This window comes from Dendrobates tinctorius, unplaced genomic scaffold, assembly GCF_039654945.1.
Source record: "Dendrobates tinctorius isolate UK_male_01 unplaced genomic scaffold, ASM3965494v1 ptg000296l, whole genome shotgun sequence".
NCBI lineage: Eukaryota > Metazoa > Chordata > Amphibia > Anura > Dendrobatidae > Dendrobates > Dendrobates tinctorius.
In genome coordinates this window covers 5,101,334-5,124,549 of record NW_027361963.1, presented here as the reverse complement: position 1 = coordinate 5,124,549, position 23,216 = coordinate 5,101,334, and the positions used below count along the sequence as shown (strand labels likewise).

The window sequence follows — 23,216 nt, the reverse complement described above, 5'->3', positions numbered from 1 at the left end:
AGTAAGGAGCCCACCCAGACCCCACAAGCATGCATTAGTACCCTCCGAAGTACTACCAGACCCCACAAGCGTGCATTAACCCCCCACCCCTCTGCCCCAAACAGACCCCACAAGTATGCATTAACCCCCCGGACCCCAAACAGACCTGTAAGCATGCATTAACCCCTGCCCCCTACCCAAGCAGACCCCACAAGCAAGCATTAACCCCCCCCAGACCCCAAATAGACCCTGCAAGCATGCATTAACCCCCCCAGACCCCAAATAGACCCTGCAAGCATGCATTAACCCCCCGGACCCCAAATAGACCTGTAAGCATGCATTAACCCCTACCCCCTACCCAAACAGACCCCACAAGCATGCATTAACCCCCCCAGACCCCAAACAAACCTGAAAGCATGCATTAACCCCTACCCAAACAGACCCCACAAGCAAGCATTAACCCCTCCGGACCCTAAAAAGACCCCATAAGCGTGCACTAACCCCCCCAGACCCCAAATAGACCCTGCAAGCATGCATTAACCCCCCGGACCCCAAACAGACCTGTAAGCATGCATTAACCCCTACCCCCTACCCAGACCCCACAAGCATGCATTAACCCCCCCAGACCCCAAACAAACCTGTAAGCATGCATTAACCCCTACCCAAACAGACCCCACAAGCAAGCATTAACCCCTCCGGACCCTAAAAAGACCCCATAAGCGTGCACTAACCCCCCCAGACCCCAAATAGACCCTGCAAGCATGCATTAACCCCCCGGACCCCAAACAGACCTGTAAGCATGCATTAACCCCTACCCCCTACCCAAACAGACCCCACAAGCATGCATTAACCCCCCCAGACCCCAAACAAACCTGTAAGCATGCATTAACCCCTACCCAAACAGACCCCACAAGCAAGCATTAACCCCTCCGGACCCTAAAAAGACCCCATAAGCGTGCACTAACCCCCCCAGACCCCAAATAGACCCTGCAAGCATGCATTAACCCCCCGGACCCCAAACAGACCTGTAAGCATGCATTAACCCCTACCCCCTACCCAAACAGACCCCACAAGCAAGCATTAACCCCCCGGACCCCAAAGAGACCACCTGTAAGCATGCATTAACCCCCCGGACCCCAAACAGACCTGTAAGCATGCATTAACCCCTACCCCCTACCCAAACAGACCCCACAAGCAAGCATTAACCCCCCGGACCCCAAAGAGACCACCTGTAAGCATGCATTAACCCCTACCCAAACAGACCCCACAAGCAAGCATTAACCCCTCTGGACCCTAAAAAGACCCCGTAAGCATGCATTACCCCCCACCAGCGTGCATTAATTCCCACTTCCCTCCGGGAGCCCAACAGCTCCCAGCTAAGCACCCAAATCCCACTAGTCAGCCCCAAATATCAGCCCCATCACCCAAACATCTAAGAAGACACCAACCTGTCACTGACCTCACTCCACACTGCTCACAGACAGGGGGCACCAGAGAGACAGCTGAGAGACGTGTAATGGCGTCTTCTCTTCCTGTCTTTGCTGTCAGAACACGCCCCCTCCCGGTGTGATACGCCCCCGGAACTGACGTCACACCTGCAAGGAGCCCATCCAGTCTAGCATCTACCTCAGTGCAGCCGCTCCGTCCCGGGTGTGCGCAGCTCGTGTTCTCTGGGGTCAGCCAGCAGCAGATTTCCGGTTCCCGCCATTCCGGTGAGATGACAGGAGGGTTTGTGGTGAATCTGTGAGAGGAGAGTGTGGGGGGAGATCAGAGCTGTTCCTGTGGAGGCTCCTGCTCCATGTGACTGCGGCTCCTCAGTGTTGGGGACGGGCAGCAATGTATGGGGGATGTGCAGCGTCTCCTCCTCACCTCACGGCCCCCGCTGGAGGTGGAGTTACCACGGTGACCGTCCCCCGCCGGAGGTGTAGTTACCACGGTGACCGTCCTCCGCTGGCGATGTAGTTACCACGGTGACCGTCCCCCGCTGGTGGTGTAGTTACCACGGTGACCGTCCCCCGCTGGAGGTGTAGTTACCACGGTGACCGTCCTCCGCTGGCGATGTAGTTACCACGGTGACCGTCCCCCCGCTGGTGGTGTAGTTACCGCGGTGACCGTCCCCTGCTGGTGGTGTAGTTACCGCGGTGACCGTCCCCCGCTGGAGGTGTAGTTACCGCGGTGACCGTCCCCCGCTGGAGGTGTAGTTACCGCGGTGACCGTCCCCCGCTGGAGGTGTAGTTACCGCGGTGACCGTCCCCCGCTGGAGGTGTAGTTACCGCGGTGACCGTCCCCCGCTGGAGGTGTAGTTACCGCGGTGACCGTCCCCCGCTGGAGGTGTAGTTACCGCGGTGACCGTCCCCCGCTGGAGGTGTAGTTACCGCGGTGACCGTCCCCCGCTGGAGGTGTAGTTACCGCGGTGACCGTCCCCCGCTGGAGGTGTAGTTACCGCGGTGACCGTCCCCCGCTGGAGGTGTAGTTACCGCGGTGACCGTCCCCCGCTGGAGGTGTAGTTACCGCGGTGACCGTCCCCCGCTGGAGGTGTAGTTACCGCGGTGACCGTCCCCCCGCTGGCGGTGTAGTTACCGCGGTGACCGTCCCCCCGCTGGCGGTGTAGTTACCGCGGTGACCGTCCCCCCGCTGGCGGTGTAGTTACCGCGGTGACCGTCCCCCCGCTGGCGGTGTAGTCACCGCGGTGACCGTCCCCCCGCTGGCGGTGTAGTCACCGCGGTGACCGTCCCCCCGCTGGCGGTGTAGTCACCACGGTGACCGTCCCCCCGCTGGCGGTGTAGTCACCACGGTGACCGTCCCCCCGCTGGCGGTGTAGTCACCACGGTGACCGTCCCCCCGCTGGCGGTGTAGTCACCACGGTGACCGTCCCCCCGCTGGAGGTGTAGGATTTTGCATACCTCCCAACGTTTCAAGTAGGGAAACAGGGACAGGGGTTGCGGGGTGCGCAGCGGCAGACTTTAGGCCACGCCCCTGACCAGTGTCGCAGTTCGGTGCCATGGGCCCACCAGTAGCGATGACTTTGGGGGCTTTCACTTTTCACCTGCATACAGCTGTTACACTCCCCTCGCTCACAAATTCCCCTCTGTCTCCATTTAATAATGAGCTGTAGAGTTTGGTGAATGATGAGGAGATGCGGCGTTCTACCAAGTCCTGTCCATAGAGTGGGGATGGGACACCAGATCTGCAGCGGGGCCCACCGGGGGATTCCCCTGTTACCCTACGGGCCAGTCCGACCCTGACCACACCCATTTAGCGCTGCTGATCACTGTTTCATAAACAATAATTATAAAGAGAAAAAAATAAACTTATTTACAAGTAATGAAATAAAGTATTAATGCAAACATGGTAATAAGCCGCACAATCCATCACAGCTCCGCTCTATGAGGCCGGGGTCACACAGGGGAGAAACTCGGACGAGTCTCACATCTTAACACCCGGCACTCAGGAGCGAAGCACGCCGCCCCGTCTCTTTCTGTGCGCGGCCTCCGTCTCTTTCTGTGCGCGGCCTCCGTGTCTTTCTGTGCAGCCGCATGCTCCGCTCCTGAGTGCCGGCGGCAGTGTCGGGTATTAGGATGTGAGACTCGTCCGAGTTTCTCTCGTGTGACCTCGGCCTTAGATAAAAGATCTGTAGCAATATTGAGCTTTTGGTTACTGGGAGGAATTAGAGAGTTGCTGACTTCTTGTCCTGCATATCTGCAGAGATCATGAGAAGCATTAAGGCCCCGTCTCACTAAGCGATCTCACCAGCGAGATCGCTGTGTGTGACAGCGATCAGCGAGCGGCCCCCCTGCCGTTATCGCTGATCGCTGGAAGAAACCTCTGGACATTTCTTTGGTCGCTGGTCTCCCGCTGGCCAGCACGCATCGCTGTTTGTGACAGGCGGGAGACCAGCGATCAGGTGTAAAAAAAAAAAAAATAAAAAATATAGTTATTCTCACCTTCCGATGTCCCGCGCAGTCTTCCTTGCAAAAGATCTCTGGGACCGGAGCGTGGAGAGAGATGCCGGAAGACTGCGCGGGACATCGGAAGGTGAGAATAACTATATTTTTTATTTTTTTTACAGCGATGGCCAGCGATGCCTCATGCTCGGCATCGCTGTGCTGATCGCTGGTGAAGCTGTCTGTGTGACAGCTCACCAGCGATCACATAGCGACTTACCAGCGATCCTGACACCTTGAAATCGGTGTCGGGATCGCTGGTAAGTCGCTTAGTGTGACGGGGCCTTTACCCTCCCCTCTCTCAGCAGTGAGGTCAGGTGAAGGAATATTGTGTCCAATTTTGGGCACCACATTTTAAAAAAGACATCAACAAACTGGAGCAAGTTCAGAAAAGAGCGACCAGAATGGTGACCGGTCTGCAAACCCTGTCTTATGAGGAAAGGTTGCAGGATTTGGGAATGTTTAGTTTGCAAAAGAGAAGACTGAGAGGAGACTTAATAGCTGTCTACAAATATCTAAAGGGCTGTCACATTGTAGAAGGATCAACTTTATTCTCATTTGCACAAGGAAAGACTAGAAGCAATGGGATGAAGCTGAATGGGAGGAGACACAGATTAGATATTAGAAAAAACTTTTTGACAGTTAGAGTGATCAATGAGTGGAACAGGCTGCCACGAGAAGTGGTGAGTTCTCCTTCCATGGAAGTCTTCAAACAGAGGCTGGACAGACATCTAACTGGGATGATTTAGCGAATCCTGCTTTGAGCAGGGGGTTGGACCAGATGGCCCAGGAGGTCCCTTCCAACTCTACGATTCTATGATTCTATGAAGCAGAATGACCGGCAGGAGCGTCTGTGACCACAAATCGGCACCGGGCAGAACAGGCAGGTAGTTCACTACTTCTCTGTGAATTCTTAGCCCCTTAAGAAAAAAATACAAAGGTCCTGGATGGATAACCCCAATTACCCAAGATCACATGATTATTTGTGCTGTTTTTGTCCTTAAAGGAGATAATACCTGTCACTTTAAAGGGAACCTGTCAGCAGTTTGGCCGCTATAAGATGCAGCCGCCACCTTTCAGGGCTTATCTTACATTCTAGAATGCTGTAGATAATATTATATTATTATACTCACCCGGGAGAGGGACGGTCCAGTCTGATGGGTGTTGCGGGTCCGGTGCCTCCCATCTTCTTGCGATGCCGCCCTCCTGTTGCTTCATCCCTCCCTGGCATCGCGCTCCTGCGCAGGCGTACTGATCTGTCGTGTTGAGCGCAGAGCAGATTCCTGCAGTGCGCAGGCGCTGCGCCTCTCTGACCTTTCCCTGCGCACTGCAGGACTTCGCTCTGCCCTCAACAGATCAGTACGCCTGCGCAGGAGCGCGATGCCAGGGAGGGATGAAGCAACAGGAGGGCGGCTTCGCAAGGAGATTGGAGGCATCGGACCTGCAACATCCATTGGACCAGACCGCCCCCAGGTGAGTATAATAAACCTTATTTTTCTTGTCTTTCAGGTCGCACCGGGGGCAGATATACAGCATTATAGAATGTATAACAGCCCTGAAAAGCAGCGGCCGCATCTTACAGGGCCAAAACTGCTGACAGGTTCCCTTTAAGGGCAGTTTCACATTGCGTTTCTGCTGTCTGTTTAACGCATCCGTCTGACAGCAAAAACGCAATGTACCGGAGACGTTAACGCCTCCATAGGCTTGTATTCAACAAACGCATCCAAACGCATGCCAAAATAGGCCTGAAATGCACAGGCCAACGCTGACTGCAGGGTTTATAGATATATAGAAAGATAGAAGATAGGGCAGAAAGCTAGAAGCGAGAATGGCATTACCAGTGTCCCCGCTCTCTCCTGCTTCCACTGCCGCTCATTAAGCTCATGAATATTCACCTAACAACCAGGAGCAGCAGAGTGAGAGCGGGGACACTGGGAAGATCGAGGCAGCTGTTCTATCTATCATCTATCTTTCTTATTATCTTGTCTGTCTCCATGTATCTCTATGTCTTTGAGGTAACACATGTTTGCGCTCATAAAGGCCACTTTTGCTGTTAGTTACAATGAGAACCGTCAATGTTTCCGTATCAGCGCAATGTGACCCTCCCCTCAGACTATTCACATCGTGTTTTCGGCAAACCTCAGTTGCTCCATCAGGCCCTTCTGTCCGAAGCCCTAAAATAGGATTTTATCCCACCCTGTGAAGGTTATTAAGGCAGACGGAGCCACTTTGTGCTCTGACCTCATTGTTGCCGGTGTCCGCCTTTCTGGGGCATGCACAGAAGCATGGCTGACTGTACGGTGTCGCCCACCTCAGAAATGTCAGTACCGCCAAATGGGAGGTCAGACGGAGCACAAAGTGACTGTCCGCCTCATTACAGGCAACGGCCCGAAAACCTTTTTTCAGGACTTGATACAGAAGCTCCAACAGAGCCACTGACATGTGGCACCAATGAGAGAAGATCAGAGCATCAGACAGAGTTTAAACAAGTAACAATAAACACACTGGCGCTAATCCACTTGAAAATGTGTAAAAGATCCCAGAAGCGGCTGATGAAAAACAGGCTCGGTGCCAGTGCCTGTTAAAAAGAGCTGAATCAGAAAATGGAAAGGAGTCACCGCGCTGAGAAATAAAAAATCCGATTACACGGATACTTAATGGTGTGAGAAGGAACCCAAGGTCAGAGGTGATTCTTGATGTCAGGGATGCTTCACTCTGTTTGGTGATAGAATCATAGAATCGTAGAGTTGGAAGGGACCTCCTGGGCCATCTGGTCCAACCCCCTGCTCAAAGCAGGATTCGCTAAATCATCCCAGTTAGATGTCTGTCCAGCCTCTGTTTGAAGACTTCCATTGAAGGAGAACTCACCACTTCTCGTGGCAGCCTGTTCCACTCATTGATCACTCTAACTGTCAAAAAGTTTTTTCTAATATCTAATCTGTGTCTCCTCCCATTCAGCTTCATCCCATTGCTTCTAGTCTTTCCTTGTGCAAATGAGAATAAAGTTGATCCTTCTACAATGTGACAGCCCTTTAGATATTTGTAGACAGCTATTAAGTCTCCTCTCAGTCTTCTCTTTTGCAAACTAAACATTCCCAAATCCTGCAACCTTTCCTCATAAGACAGGGTTTGCAGACCGGTCACCATTCTGGTCGCTCTTTTCTGAACTTGCTCCAGTTTGTTGATGTCTTTTTTCAAATGTGGTGCCCAAAATTGGACACAATATTCCAGATGAGGTCTGACCAAAGAGGAGTAGAGGGAAATAATTCCGTATATAGGAAACACTGCTGGATAAAGTAGTAAGAATTTTTAGGATTGTTCTGACCAATGAAAAAGGTAGCAAGCTGCTACCTGGACAGATGGTACTCACTTGAGTATGTCCAGGTGCAGTGGTGAATGGTACCGATGTCAGATTTAGGTGATTTCAGATCCTCTAAAGGTCAAGAGGCAGCTAAATTCTTTCTTGACGCCTTGAATAGATATAAACCATCCCAGATCCAATTCATCATAGACAGTATTGAATTTATTATCAAACACAATTATTTCATTTATGAGAAACAGTTCTATATTCAAACCCACGGGACCGCGATGGGTACACGGTTTACGCCCAGTTTCGCAAATCTGTATGTGGGAGCATGAAAACATCTACGGCACCTTACGTAAAAATCTATAACTATGGTGCCGTTTTATAGATGATGTTTTGTTCGTCTGGGATGGTCCACTATCTGATTTGCATTCATTTATCTCTAGTCTCAATACCAATACCTTTGGTCTTGAGTTCACTCCTACTGTCAGCAGGTCGAATGTGAATTTTCTGGATCTAACCATTGATGTAGAACAAGGGAAAATAATTACCAAGAGTTATCGTAAAGACGTAGACTCAAACAGTTACATCAATAGCTGCCATCTACCTGCTTGGCTAGTGAACATTCCAAAGAGCCAGGACATGAGAATCCGACGGAACTGCTCCAATATCAATGACTATCAATGTGAAACGCAATATTTCACTGAAGAATTTGCAGCTAAAGGGTATAATTCCGAGTCACTAAACAAAACTAAACTAGAGGTACAAACCATATCAAGATCCTCTTTAATCCATAAAGTTCCTACAGATAATACCACACCTACTATTCAGCAACAAATTCAGCAGTTCCCTATAAAAACTCAGTTTCATTCAGGGTACAAATCATTTAATAAAATTATATGTAAACATTGGCCACTTCTACAAGGTGACAAATGTGTAGGTGATCTGCTTCCAAAAAGACCAAGATTCGTGTATACTAAGGCCCAAAATCTCCCCCGTTTGTTAGCGCCAACTACAGAAATGCGCAATTCCATTAAACAGGTTACTCAGTCAGACCGTTATCACCCAAATTCTTTGGGTTTTCTATCTTGTGGAAGGTGCTCATGTTGCACTAGGACGGCAACACCCAGACAATTACATAAGGATTTTACTGATCCAATTAATAACAATGTATTCAGCATCAGGGATAGCATCACTTGCAATACATCGGGCGTCATTTATATTCTGAAATGTCCCTGCGGAAAGATTTGGGTAGGGAGAACCAAGAGACCCTTGCACGTCAGAATAAAAGAGCATCTGGATAACATTAAGAAAGGGTACAAGGGGGGCGAGGCTATGCAGCGGTGAGAGGACGCACGCTGCAGGAGCTCCCATTAATCCTCAGTATATCCTGCACTTACTGCCTGTATTGAGCACAGGACGTGGCAGCGCTTGGTGCCCGCTGGTGTCGGGACCCCACGGGAGCTCTGAGGAGAGGCGCGGGACGGCTCCGGTGAGCGGGAGCTTTGGAGGACGGGGGTGGACAGCGAGGCCTGTGGGGAGCGGCGGCCATCTTGGACTCGCGCTTTATCAGAGGGAGCGCGGCGTCCAGCGCTGCGGGAACAGTGATCCACATCCTGCAGGATCCAAGAGGAGTGCAGTGAGTGCCCTGAAGGACGGGCCCTGCATGATTCCCTCTTTCCCAACTGAACTGCTGGCCTGCTAGTACCGTTACACTGCTCCCCTTCCCATTGCTACTATCTCTGAGGGTGGATGTCCCCCCCCCCCCCCCCCCCCGCCATAGGAACCTTGGTGACTTTCTGCCTTCATTCACATAGACTCTCCTCCCAGGCTGCAATTAATGAGTGTGGTCCCTACTGTGCATATATAACTACAACAGGAAGATTTATAGACTGTACAACTTCAGCTATACCGGGATATTTCACGGCTCTTAATCATGAACCGATCTAAGGGATCGATGGCAGCAGAAAAATTGAAGGAATTTGCCAGGCCTGACCCTTCTGAGAGTACGCGTACTCTGCGAAACGCCCCCCCACAATCTCAGCGTAAAAATCGTCCCTCAGGGAGTGGAGAGGAGGTCGAACAGGAGGAAATGACCCTTAAACAGCATGCATCAGCTGTTCAGATGCCTGTTTATCTCCCTCACTAGGACATCTCTGACGGAGAAAATAGAGGATGTCTACACTGAGGTGGGGAGACTCCCGTCACGACATGCAGGCCATGAGAGGGCGCATCGCGGAGGTGGAGACGAGAGTGACCCAGGTGGAAGACACCATTACGCCAATGGAGGCTAAGTTAACCAAGGTAGCGGGATCTATGAACGCCTGGAGGCAAAAGGCAGACGACCTAGAAAACAGAATGCAGTGAAATAACATCCGTATCATCGGTCTGCCTGAGCGCTCTGAAGGTCGGCATCCTGAGCAATTCTTAGAAGGCTGGCTTAAGACCTTTCTGGGAGATGATTTCTCCTCGGTATTCGCCGTTGAGAGAGCCCACAGGGTCCCCACCAAGCCTTTGCCTCCCGGATCCCCACCTAGACCCTTCCTGGCACGTCTCCTCAACTGTAAAGATAGAGACGCCATTCTGCACCTCGCGCGACAAAAGAGCCCTATCAAGTTCAGCAATGCCATGATCTCAGTCTTCCTGGATATCAAGAAGCGGCTTAGGGAAAAGAATATTGTATACTCCATGGTCTATCCGGCTCGGCTTCGGGTTGTCCATGGGGGCTCCTCCGTGTTTTTCACGGATCCGGCGGAGGCTACCGAGTGGCTGCGGTCCCATAAAGGATCTCCTGCAAAGGAATCCTAGAGGATATACTTCATCTTGATCCTTTTATTGCAGACCTAGTCAGAGCTCTCCTGGCGGGCACCCAGACATCTACAATACCGGACACTACGTTTAGTGATGGTATCCCCTTGTTTGTTTTCTGATAGAGGAGCGGGAGTTTGCTCCTATGTTACTAAGTCTATATTTTGTTTTTTCTTCAAAAGCTTTAGTTTTAGCTTTAAGTGTTATTTAGGTAGAAGTTGCAGCCAATGGAAGTCTTACTATTTATGTGGTGTCTCTAAGTTCTACTTAGGCGCCGATGCGCAACATGTCCAGATAAGTGGAGATGGGTTCTGAATTAATATGCATGACATGGAATGGGAGGGGTATCAAGACCCCCCCGAAAGAAGGTTAAAGTATTTTCACAAATCAGGCACTATCACCCTCACATTGTGGCTCTGGTCGAGACACACTTGACCAGAGATACAGCTCGGACTGTACAGAAACCGTGGGTTCAGTGGTCTATACACGCATTTCACACCACCTACTCCAGGGGGGGTCTCATTACTAATACACAAGGACGTTAGATGGGAGGTCCGGAGAGATTCTGAAGGGCGCTTCGTATTTCTGTATGCACTGATCAACTCTAAGAAATATGTTATTTTGTGTGTTTATAATCCCCCTCCAGCGGGTACGTCAATTCTCCAGAAAGCATTGCATTTTGCTTTGAATTACCCAGATGCGGATGTCATTTGCATGGGAGACTTTAATCTGGTGATGAATAATTGCCTCGACAGATTGAGACTAGATGACGGGACACAGGGTGGGACCTTGGCAGCAGCTACATCCCAATTATCCCAGTTTATAGAGGGTAGTGGATGGTTAGACCTATGGAGAACACGTCACCCAGAAACAAGAGAGTATACTTGCCATTCCTCCACTAGACGTTCCTTATCCCATATAGATTACATCTTTGGATCTAGTGGTTTGGCAATGTGGGTGGACAATATTGAACATGGAAGTAGAGGGATTTCAGATCATAGCCCAATCATCCTCAAACTCAGGTATGGCCCGCCAAGGGGTAGAATAACATGGAAATGAAACCCTTTCTGGCTGAAGTTGATTAAGTCACCTGATAGAACAATTGACCAATTACATGTCTTCGTGTCCTCCCACCCCGAACCCCGGAATGTTAATTTATTTTGGGACACCCTTAAGGCGTACTTGAGGGGCTGCCTATCTTCTACGATCTCCTACATCAAACGGGTGACGTCGGGGGAGGATGACGAAATAGAGCAACGATCGAAAGATTCAGATGCCGCTTATGTATCTGATCAAACTAGTGGTAATAGAGTGGAGTGGTTGACGGCCCAAAGATTATATACTCAACGTACAGACTCCCAAGTCCAAACGTAAATTATTTTTTACTCGCCAATCCTACTTTGAACTAGGGAACCAGTCTAGTAAATTTCTAGCCTATTTGGTACGACAGCACAATACAATTAACACAATATTACAGATCCGCAGCTCAGATGGTACAGTGGTGTCCTCGACAGAAGAAATAATGGGATGTTTCCATGATTATTATAGCTCACTGTACAGCTCAAAAAATGACATTGATAACCGGGGGTGTCTAGACTATTTATCAGATATAACGTTTCCCACACTAAGTGCTTCTCAGCGGGCCTTTATGGACGCTGAGTTCACTCTGGAAGAGATAGAAGATGCCATGAGGAATATGGCTTCTGGGAAAGCCCCTGGGCTGGATGGGTTTCCTATTGAGCTGTACAGGAAATATCGGGAGATTTTAGCGCCACTTTTGTTGTCGGTGTTCCGGGGGATTTTGGGGGGGGGGTCATGCCGGAGTCCTTCTATGAAGCTAATATAATAGTGCTTAAGAAAGAAGGGAAGGACCCTCTGGTTTGTGGATCTTATCGCCCCATATCGTTAGTAAATGTGGATTACAAAATTTTTACGAAAATTTTGGCTACTAGGCTGAATTCAATTATTTTGGAACTTATACATCCGGACCAGACTGGCTTTATGCCTGGGAAAAACACTGTCATGTCTGCCTTGTCTGTTTTGCCTCAAGAACCCCTGGAACGGTGTGCGCGCGCATCTCGTGTCTGCTATCCTGCATGTTCCCTAGAGCAGTGTGCACTCACCTCATGTCTGCTGAGCTGCAGGATGCCTGCGTTTCTGCTCTGCCTTCTGTGATCATCTCGTCATGTTTAGAATCCCTGATCATGTGTCCTTCCTATGTTCCAGCACTGGCTGGTTCTGCATTCGTCTCTGCATGTCTGAAACCCTGATCATGTGACCTTTCCTAGGATCCTGCACTGTCCGGTTCTGCAGTCATCCCTGCAGTTCTGAAGCCCTGATCATGTGACCGCGCTCTGTGATCCTAGAGGAATGAACTGGAAGTTCTTCCCTGGTCCTGACCCGGAAGTGGAGGTGCTTTTGCCCTATTTCAGACTGCCCCTTCCTATGCTCAGGGCCTGATTATTGCGTTGCTTCTCTGCATGGCTGCTTGGTCTGTGGGGTTGCTCCCTCTATTCTGTGCCCTTGCACTTGCTCTGTCGTGCGTCTCTGCACACGCTCCGTGCTCGTATTCCGTCTCTTATCTTGTGTCTTGTCTAGTGTTTGTCTTTCGTGCCATGTTTTGTCTTTGCCCTGCTTTGCCTTGTAGTCCTTGTTTGCTCTGATTCTGTTCCGTGTTTCTTTCCATGTTTCCTGCCTCGCTTTGCTTTGTGGCTTCAGGTACCCCTCTCTGTACCCGGTCCCTGACGTGTCTCCCTACACGTGCAGGCCTCGTCTCTGTACCCTGTCCCTGGCATGTCTCTTTACACGTGCAGGCCTCGTCTCTGTACCCTGTCCCTGGCTTGTCTCTTTACACGTGCAGGCCTCGTCTCTGTACCCTGTCCCTGGCTTGTCTCTTTACACGTGCAGGCCTCGTCTCTGTACCCTGGCATGCCTCTCTGCACGTGCAGGCCTCCGCTCTGTACCCTGTCTAGTCCCAAGGTTCTCCCTTGGCCCGGCTCTGGGCTTCGGCCTACGCTCCGCTGCTAGACTCTGTCCCTGACATGTCTGTTTACACGTGCAGGCCTCCGTTCTGTGCTCTGTCCCTGGCGTGCCCCTCGGTACGGGCAGGCCTCGCCTTGTCCCTTGCCCCTGGCATGTCCTTTGCATGCGCAGGGTCCTGTCTACTACTCTATGCCTTGCCTCTGATGTTTTGTGCGCTCTTGCATTTTTCGTACTAGGCTTTGCCGTGCGGTATCGCACGCGTCTCTGTCCTGTACCTTTTGCCTAGCCCTGCCTTGTGGCTCCGTGCACGTGCCTGGTCGCCTGCGCCTGCCTGGTGTGCCTCAGCCGTGCCGCCTTTAGCCGTGCTTGCCTGTGTGCCTCAGCCGTGCCCCCGTCCAGTGCTATAGTGGTTTCTGGCTGCGTGGCCGCAGCGGTGCCGCCTCTAGTCGTGCCTGCCTGCTTATGCCATCGTCTGTACCACCTGCCGGTGCCCCCAGCTGTGGTGTCCGTGCTCCCTTGCACGCACGCTGGTTCTCGCACTGCCTTTTCGTTCTACTCTTGCACATAGTCTTTTGCTCTCTTTGCTCTGCTCTGAACCCTAGTTTGCCTGCCGGATTCTGTAACCTGCTGACCGCTGCCAGAGGTCCGGACCTAGATGACTGCGGCCTGATGTCCGGAGCTGATGTCCGGAGCCTGATTCCTGGACCCTGTCGGTCGATGCCTGGACCCCGGATTCCGATGCCATTGAACCTGTCCCTGGTGTGCCCTCGCACGCGCAGGCCACCGTCCTTGTGTTCCTCCCTGGCGTGCGCTCGCACGCGCAGGCCTCTGTCCTTGTACCCGTCCCTGGCATGCCCCTCGGCATGCGCAGGTCTCCATCCTGTGAACCCGCACGCACTTTGCTATGTTGTCCCTGTTCTGGTTATGTTTGTACCTGATGGTATCCCTGAAGCCTTCCTTAAATGAAGTTTCTTTGAACTAACGTCTCGCCTTGTCTTGTTTCCCTGAGCCGGCCGTCTGGTCCAGCTGCCGTGGTGGCTCACCCCCTTTGTCTTGCCCCTCACACTCCCTGTATAGGGGGTGGTTCTCACTAGGTTAGCTCGCCCTAGGTGGGTGGGTGGGTGCCACGGCCCAGAGGGTCCACTCATTCAAAGAAGAAACGACTCAGTGTAAGCTGACGCTCGTCACAAGCACCTCCATTAATATCAGACTGGTTCAATATAGTTCCCTGATGCCGGATAATAGGTGGGCATTGGCGTCATTGGATCCAGCTAAGGCCTTTGACTCTCTTGAGTGGCCCTTCCTCCACGCATGCTTGCAGAAATACTGTTTTGGAGATAGGTTTTTAAAATGGGTCAATACATTGTATATGAAACCTAAAGCCCGTGTTGTTGTAAATGGTTCCACTTCCGAGTCCTTTTCTATGCACAGGGGGACTCGTCAAGGGTGCCCCCTCTCCCCGGCCCTCTTTGCTCTTGCAATAGAGGCTTTGGCAATTCGCATGAGAACTTCTAATATTATGGCTATAGAGTTAGCAGATCAGGTAGACACCATAGGCATATATGCCGACGATATGGTAATATTCATGGATAGGGCGGAGGAGACGCTGACAGGAGTGATTGCCACTATAAATGAATTCAGTAGATATTCTGGCCTGTATATAAATTGGGAGAAGTCTGCTCTGATGCCTCTTTCTCATGCCCCGATGCCACGACTTGGGACTCTCTCCTTGTTGCCTATTGTACCACATTTTAAATATTTGGGTGTTCATATTTCTCAATCCAGCAGACTTGATCTGCAGCTTAATATATATCAATTGCTGGAGATGGTTAAAGTCAAATTTGCGATTTGGAGCAAACTCCCGCTGTCTGTAGCTGGACGCATTAATCTAATTAAAATGATACTACTCCCTAAGATCAGCTATTTTCTCCAACATAGTGCTGTGGTGGTGCCTAAGTCTTTTTTCACTAATTTGAATTCCCAGATTATGTCTTTCATATGGGGGAAATCTTGGCCAAAACTTAAACTATCCACTCTACAAAGGCCAAAAAAAGGGGGGGGTAGCACTACCGGATTTTTTTCTATATTATCTGGCGGGACAGGCAAGAGCTATAAATAAGTGGATGCCCGGTAATCATCTTCCTAATTCTGAGAGTCATTTGCTTCATGCCGCTCATGCTGATTGCCCACTGGGGTTTTTGGAGTTGGAAAAAGTAAAAGTTCCACGTCTGCTGCCCATTCTTCGTCTGGCAAGATTAGTGTGGCGACAGATTAAGAGGGTGGTTGGATTTAGTGATGTGATATAGCTGAGATGCCCTTATGGAATAACAGTTATTTTCCGACACTGCTTGCCCACCCATCTGCCGAATTCTGGCCTCAGTGCAATGTCTCCACGATGGGGGATATATATGAATGCGGTACACTATTATCGTTTGAACAATTACAAGCTAAGTGCAATGTCCCGAGGTCACAGTTCTTCCAATATTTGCAATTAAGATCAGCCCTTCAATCGCACATGAGACATGTCGGTATGAATAATGGCCATCTCGTCTCTACCCTTGATAGGCATTCTTAAATCACAGGGTCCCCAGCGTCTCATCTCCTCTCTGTACACACACATGCTATCGGTGGGGACGGAGTCTGCCGTATGCTTGGTTAGGGGGAAATGGGAAAGGCTCATCCCTGATACACAGGGAGAGGAGTGGGAGGAAATCCTGGAGTCACCAACTAAGGTGTCCCCGTCAATTAACACTAGAATGATACAACTTTATATTATAAACCAATCCTTTGACTCCGACTCGACTCTTTAAGATGGGCCGTTTCCAGTCTTCGGAGCGTCTGAGATGCCATACATCCGATGCAGATTTTATCCACATGACTTGCCAATGTCCAATTATAATACATTACTGGAAAGAGGTAACGTCATTATTAACCTCCCTGACGCAGATTCCTGTTCCCCTTGAGCCATTGGTTTGTCTGTTTGGGGTGTGGGATGATGAGACATGGGGACATTATACGGGAATTTTCTTACGGGAGACATTGTTCATGGCACGGAAGGTGTTGGCACTGCGGTGGATGGGGGGTTCGGATCCCTCCCTTAGGGCCTGGATAGAATTGGTGAACTCGATTATACCATACGAGCGTACGCTCTATCAAAACAGAGGGTGCCCGGGTAAATGTGAGAAGATATGGGAGAGGTGGAACTCCTCTCACCTCACACTGTAGGACGGAGATACCGCATGATAAAGAGCTAATTATATAGACAGGCTGCAAATAGTTGTTCTGTAGTAGTAGTAATGTTTTAGAGGTTTGGCAGGCTTTGTTATTTGAATAATAACACACAGACTAATGTAAGGCAATGGACGGTATGATTTATTCTCTGTACAGCTGGTATACATACACTGACATTAATGCTCTGCGAAATGTATGTGTATTACATGATATTCTCATCACTGTCAGTTTGCATATTGTGTACTCTGCCTTTGGTTCAATAAACGAATTAAAAAAAAAAAGGGTACAAGGGACACCCACTATCCCGCCATTTTCTGGATGTTCACAATCGATCCTGCAAGGGGGGTCTTTTTTTCTAGGAATTCAGGTGGTTCGGCCGAACCCCAGAAGGGGGGATTATCTAAAGACAATGTCACGGGTAGAATCAAGGTGGATTTATACTTCGGATAGCTTGGGCCCGAGGGGCCTGAACCATGAAATACAGCTATATGCCTTTTAATTATATCCTTTTTCACCTGTACCCTTTTTCCCCCAGCCTTTTCACCCTCCCGCATGATTCGCCATGCGTTTAAAGGGCTTATTTACTTTCATTTTTTAAAGGATTTTTTATAAGGGAATTCGGAATCCAAGACATTTGAGCTCCTTTTTGACTTTTAACGGTATTTCGTTTTTCCTCGCGCTATTTTTTATTGTATTTACACTGCATTTTAAAGGTCGGGTAATTGCAGTTTTTCCTATATACGGATCACCAAACAGAGTGAAGCATCCCTGACATCAAGAATCACCTCTGCCCTTGGGTTCCTTCTCACACCATTAAGTATCCGTGTAATCGGATTTTTTATTTCTCAGTTAGCGCTGTGACTCCTTTCCATTTTATCAGACAGAGTTTATTACATGACAAAGGCTGAAATACAAGAACTGAAATAAATGACGGCACATTGTAATCAGACACATGACATTTTTTTTAATTCATTTATGAAACAACAAACAGCTGTAGAGATTTTGTGAATGACCAATGCAATGTATCCCCGACCATCATAGTATCTGTAAAGGGGGAAACCTACAAGGTTCCATATTGAGTTATTGGTGCAGATCTCAGGGTCACCGATCCTCACTCTCCTGCGGGGCCTATGGATAATCTAGGAGCAGGTACAGGAACCCGTTATCCGTCTATATAAATGTTTGGCTGTGTATAACCCAGAATGACACATCACAACCAACATCTAACATCATACAAAACTACTACTCCTACCCTGCTGCCCAAACCCTCCATAGCACTGATGACATCTAATATATAAAGCTCAAAGTGTGTGTGTGTATGTCCGGGATAGGCATCCGCACCGTCGCAGCTACAGCCGCAAAATTTGGCACAGTCACACGTCTGGACCCCGAGAGCGTCCTAAGCTATGTTGTGAGGCGAAATTTTAACCCCGCGCGTTCCAATTCACCAAACAATTTTGTCCCTATCTGCATACTGGGGGAAAAAGTGTGTGCGCGTCAAGCCCCGCCCCTCATTATGATGTCATAATGCCCCTATTTGCATACTGGGGAAACAGTGTGTATCAAGCCCCGCCCCTCATTATGATGTCACAATGGTTGCCATGGCGACGCTGATGTCATCATAGGTTGCAAGCCCCGCCGCCGCTCATTATGATGTCATAATGGTTGACTATGGGATGGAGGATGTGTGATGGGTATATGGGCACTGGACTATGGGATGGAGGATATGTATGACGGGTATATGGGCACGGGACTATGGGATGGCGGATATGTATATGGGCACGGGACTATGGGATGGAGGATGTGTGATGGGTATATGGGCACTGGACTATGGGATGGAGGATATGTATGACGGGTATATGGGCACGGGACTATGGGATGGAGGATGTGTGATGGGTATATGGGCACTGGACTATGGCATGGAGGATATGTATGATGGGTATATGGGCACGGGCCTATGGGATGGCGGATATGTATATGGGCACGGGCCTATGGGATGGCGGATATGTATATGGGCACGGGCCTATGGGATGGAGGATATGTATATAGGCACGGGACTATGGGATGGAGGATATGTATATGGGCACGGGACTATGGGATGGCGGATATGTATATGGGCACGGGACTATGGGATGGAGGATATGTATATGGGCACGGGCCTATGGGATGCCGGATATGTATATGGGCACGGGACTATGGGATGGAGGATATGTATATGGGCACGGGACTATGGGATGGCGGATATGTATATGGGCACGGGACTATGGGATGGCGGATATGTATATGGGCACGGGACTATGGGATGGAGGATATGTATATGGGCACGGGACTATGGGATGGAGGATGTGTGATGGGTATATGGGCACTGGACTATGGCATGGAGGATATGTATGACGGGTATATGGGCACGGGACTATGGGATGGCGGATATGTATATGCGCACGGGACTATGGGATGGAGGATATGTATGATGGGTATTTGGGCATGGGACTATGAGATGAAGGATGTGTGATGGGTATATGGGCACTCGACTATGGGATGGCGAATATGTATGATGGGTATATGGGCATGGGGCTATGGGATGGAGAATATGTATGATGGGTATATGGACATGGGACTATGGGATGGAGAATATGATGGGTATATGAGCATGGGACTATGGGATGGAGGATATGTATGATGGGTATATGAGCATGGGACTATGGGATGGAGGATATGTATGATGGGTATATGGGCACGGGACTATGGGATGGAGAATATGTATGATGGGTATATGGGCACGGGACTATGGGATGGAGGATAATTATAATTTGCTATAACTAACCACAGTTAGTTACTATGCCCGGGCAGCGCCGGGCTCTTCAGCTAGTAAGCCTATAAAGTGTAAGTCAGTATATTCTTCACTGCAGCGATTATGCTAATAACAGACCACTATCTACGCGCTGTTATAGGAAGGTGAGATGGATTCCATACAGCCCAAATGTTATTACACTTCCCCCAAGCCACCCCTATTCTGGCACATGGTCCGCTCGTAAGGTATAGTTGAATTTACTCATTCAGTCCAAGCTCTAAGAGAAGGATGTTGATCACCCATCCAGCGTAAGGCCAATATCTTCCTGGCTACAAAAAGTGTCTCCCGCAGGATAATTCTGACGTGGTGTCCCCATATCCCTTCCTCCAGCACACCAAACAGACACCAATGGAGTGAGAGGAACAGGAGTACCTATGAGGGAGGATAACAACGAGGCCACCTCGCTCCAAAAAGATAGAATAGTTCGGCATCCCACACCATACAGTTGTGGCCAAAAGTATTTACACCCCTGCAATTCTGTCAGATAATACTCAGTTTCTTCCTGGAAATGATTGCAGACACAAATTCTTTGGTATTATTATCTTCATTTAATTTGTCTTAAATGAAAAAACACAAAAAGAATTGTCCTAAAGCCAAATTGGATATAATTCCACACCAAACATAAAGAGGGTGGACAAAAGTATTGGCACTGTTCAAAAAATCATGTGATGCTTCTCTAATTTGTGTAATTAACATCACCTGTAACTTACCTGTGGCACCTAACAGGTGTTGGCAATAACTAAATCACGCAGCCAGTTGACATGGATTAAAGTTGACTCAACCTCTGTTCTGTGTCCTTGTGTGTACCACATTGAGCATGGAGGAAAGAAAGAAAACCAAAGAACTGTCTGAGGACTTGAGAAACCAAATTGTGAGGAAGCATGAGCAATCTCAAGGCTACAAGTCCATCTCCAAAGACCGGAATGTTCCTGTGTCTACCGTGCACAGTGTCATCAAGAAGTGTAAAGCCCATGGCACTGTGGCTAACCTCCCTAGATGTGGACGGAAAAGAAAAATTGACAAGAGATTTCAACGCAAGATTGTACGGATGTTGGATAAAGAACCTCGACTAACATCCAAACAAGTTCAAGCTGCCCTGCAGTCCGAGGGTACAACAGTGTCAACCCGTACTATCCGTCGGCGTCTGAATGAAAAGGGACTGTATGGTAGGAGACCCAGGAAGACCCCACTTCTTACCCCGAGACATAAAAAAGCCAGTCTGGAGTTTGCCAAAACTTACCTGAAAAAGCCTAAAATGTTTTGGAAGAATGTTCTCTGGTCAGATGAGACAAAAGTAGAGCTTTTTGGGCAAAGGCATCAACATAGAGTTTACAGGAGAAAAAAAGAGGCATTCAAAGAAAAGAACACGGTCCCTACAGTCAAACATGGCGGAGGTTCCCTGATGTTTTGGGGTTGCTTTGCTGCCTCTGGCACTGGACTGCTTTACCGTGTGCATGGCTTATGAAGTCAGAAGACTACCAACAAATTTTGCAGCATAATGTAGGGCCCAGTGTGAGAAAGCTGGGTCTCCCTCAGAGGTCATGGGTCTTCCAGCAGGACAATGACCCAAAACACACTTCAAAAAGCTCTAGAAAATGGTTTGAGAGAAAGCACTGGAGACTTCTAAGGTGGCCAGCAATGAGTCCAGACCTGAATCCCATAGAACACCTGTGGAGAGATCTAAAAATGGCAGTTTGGAGAAGGCACCCTTCAAATATCAGGGACCTGGAGCAGTTTGCCAAAGAAGAATGATCTATAATTCCCGCAGAGCATTGTAAGAAACTCATTGATGGTTACCGGAAGCGGTTGATCGCAGTTATTTTGGCTAAAGGTTGTGCAACCAAGTATTAGGCTGAGGGTGCCAATACTTTTGTCTGGCCCAGTTTTGGAGTTTTGTGTGAAATGATCAATGTTTTGCTTTTTGCTTCATTCTCTTTTGTGTTTTTTCATTTAAGACAAATTAAATGAAGATAATACCCAAGAATTTGTGTTTGCAATCATTTTCAGGAAGAAACTGAGTATTATCTGACAGAATTGCAGGGGTTTCAATACTTTTGGCCACAACTGTATGTATAAAATCCACATCCATTGTGTGACATCTTAAACATTCTGAGGATTGGGACCACCCCATCCTAAATAGCCGTAGTGGGGTCAGATATGACTGGTGCACTATATACATTGGAGGCATTTTATTATTGGCTGATGGAGACTCCCCGGTTGGAGAACCAAGGATCTCCTCCCAATCTTCATTCTGGATATCTGGAACTAGAGACCTCCACCTCTCCCTTACTGACGATAAAGCAGAGTCAGAGCCCGCGGACAACATATAAGTATATAAGGTAGAAATAAGACCCTGGGGGCCTTGTGATTTGAGAATCCCTATCAAAGGACAGGACGATATTGCTTGGGTCGTATTTCTGTTACGTGTGATTGAATTGCTGATCTAAGCTGTAGGTATCGAAAAAAACTGGGACCTCGGGACACCGTTTTTAATTTGTATTTGCTCAAAGGACATTAGGACCTTGTGATCATATAACTCATTAATCGAGGAAACATTATATGAGATCCAGAATTTAGTGGATGGGTGGTTTAATAGCATCGGGAAATAGGAATTATTCCATAACTAGCTGAAGAGCCCGGCGCTGCTCGGGCATAGTAACTAACTGTGGTTAGTTATAGGAGTAAAGAGGGGAAAAAATTACAAACACACGATAAACTTATATATAATATAATAATCACATTAATGTGTATAGTAATATAGATAGATATCAAAAGTGTGCTTGAATCAATCCCCCCCCAAAAAAAAAAAAAAAAAAGGATGGCAGACCATCCGGATTAAATGAAAAAAACTCAAAGGTGGATGGGAATGAAAAGACCCATAGGATCAAAAAAATAATACAACATGAATGATGATCAAATAATAACAATAATAATAAATGGCACAATCTTTTAAAAAATGCCTTTATTGAAATATTGGCATAACAATTAAGTGCATTAAAAATGTATATATAATAAAAAAGAAAAAATAATAAAATATACAACCACATTAGCAATATATTTATGGATAATGGAGAAACCATTCCATAACAAAAAAGGCTTAATTAATAATCCAGGTACTAAAGTGCATATGTATAGTGACACAAGAATAATTACATATATAAATTAATAAATGTGCCCAAAGTGCAGCTGTGCAGATAATTCAGATCGCCCTAAGGCATGTGCTACTAAAACACAAAATGTAAAGTACCTGTGAGCCAATTCACGCTATGTGAGTTGTATAATAACGCGCCCTGACGCGCGTTTCGGAAATAAGATCTCCTTAGTCAGGGGATAGATATTAGTTATAGCAAATTATAATTATCCTCCATCCCATAGTCCCGTGCCCATATACCCATCATACATATCCACGTGGGATCCCATAGTCGAGTGCCCATATACCCATCACACATCCTTCATCTCATAGTCCCTTGCCCATATACCCATCATACATATCCGCAATCCCATAGTCCCGTGCCCATATACCCGTCATACATATCCTCAAACCCATAGTCCAGTGCCCATATACCCATCACACATTCTCCATCCCATAGTCCCGTGCCCATATACATATCCGCCATCCCATAGTCCCGTGCCCATGTACCCATCACACATCCTCCATCCCATAGTCAACCATTATGACATCATAATGAGCGGCGGCGGGGCTTGCAACCTATGATGACATCAGCGTCGCCATGGCAACCATTGTGACATCATAATGAGGGGCGGGGTTTGATACGCACACACTTTTTCCCACAGTATGTAGATAGGGGCAAAATTGTTTGGTGAATTGGAACGCGCGGGGTTAAAATTTCGCCTCACAACATAGCTTAGGACACTCTCGGGGTCCAGATGTGCGACTGTGCCAAATTTTGTGGCTGTAGCTGCGACGGTGCGGATGCCTATCCCGGACATACACACACACTTTGAGCTTTATATATTAGATGGCTTTTCAGCTGGAACGTCAACAAAGCGAACCACTCGTGTAAGTTGTCTCCAGACTGACCCTGCCAACCGGAGTAAGGGTAATAATCCAGAGACGTTGGGTTTGTCTACTTCTATAAACCCCAACAAGCAATCA

At 48.5% G+C, this 23,216-nt stretch overlaps 1 protein-coding gene across 1 annotated transcript in view; it reads left to right on the top strand.

Annotated features, from left to right (window-relative positions):
- The first annotated feature begins 1,556 nt into the window (after positions 1 to 1,556).
- Positions 1,557 to 23,216, top strand: part of LOC141073070 (uncharacterized) — a 76,788-nt gene continuing 55,128 nt past the window's right edge. Inside the window, exon 1 of the mRNA XM_073560398.1 lies at positions 1,557 to 1,691. The gene's annotated coding sequence lies outside the window, so the exon portion shown is untranslated. The remainder of the gene's footprint in view (positions 1,692 to 23,216) is intronic.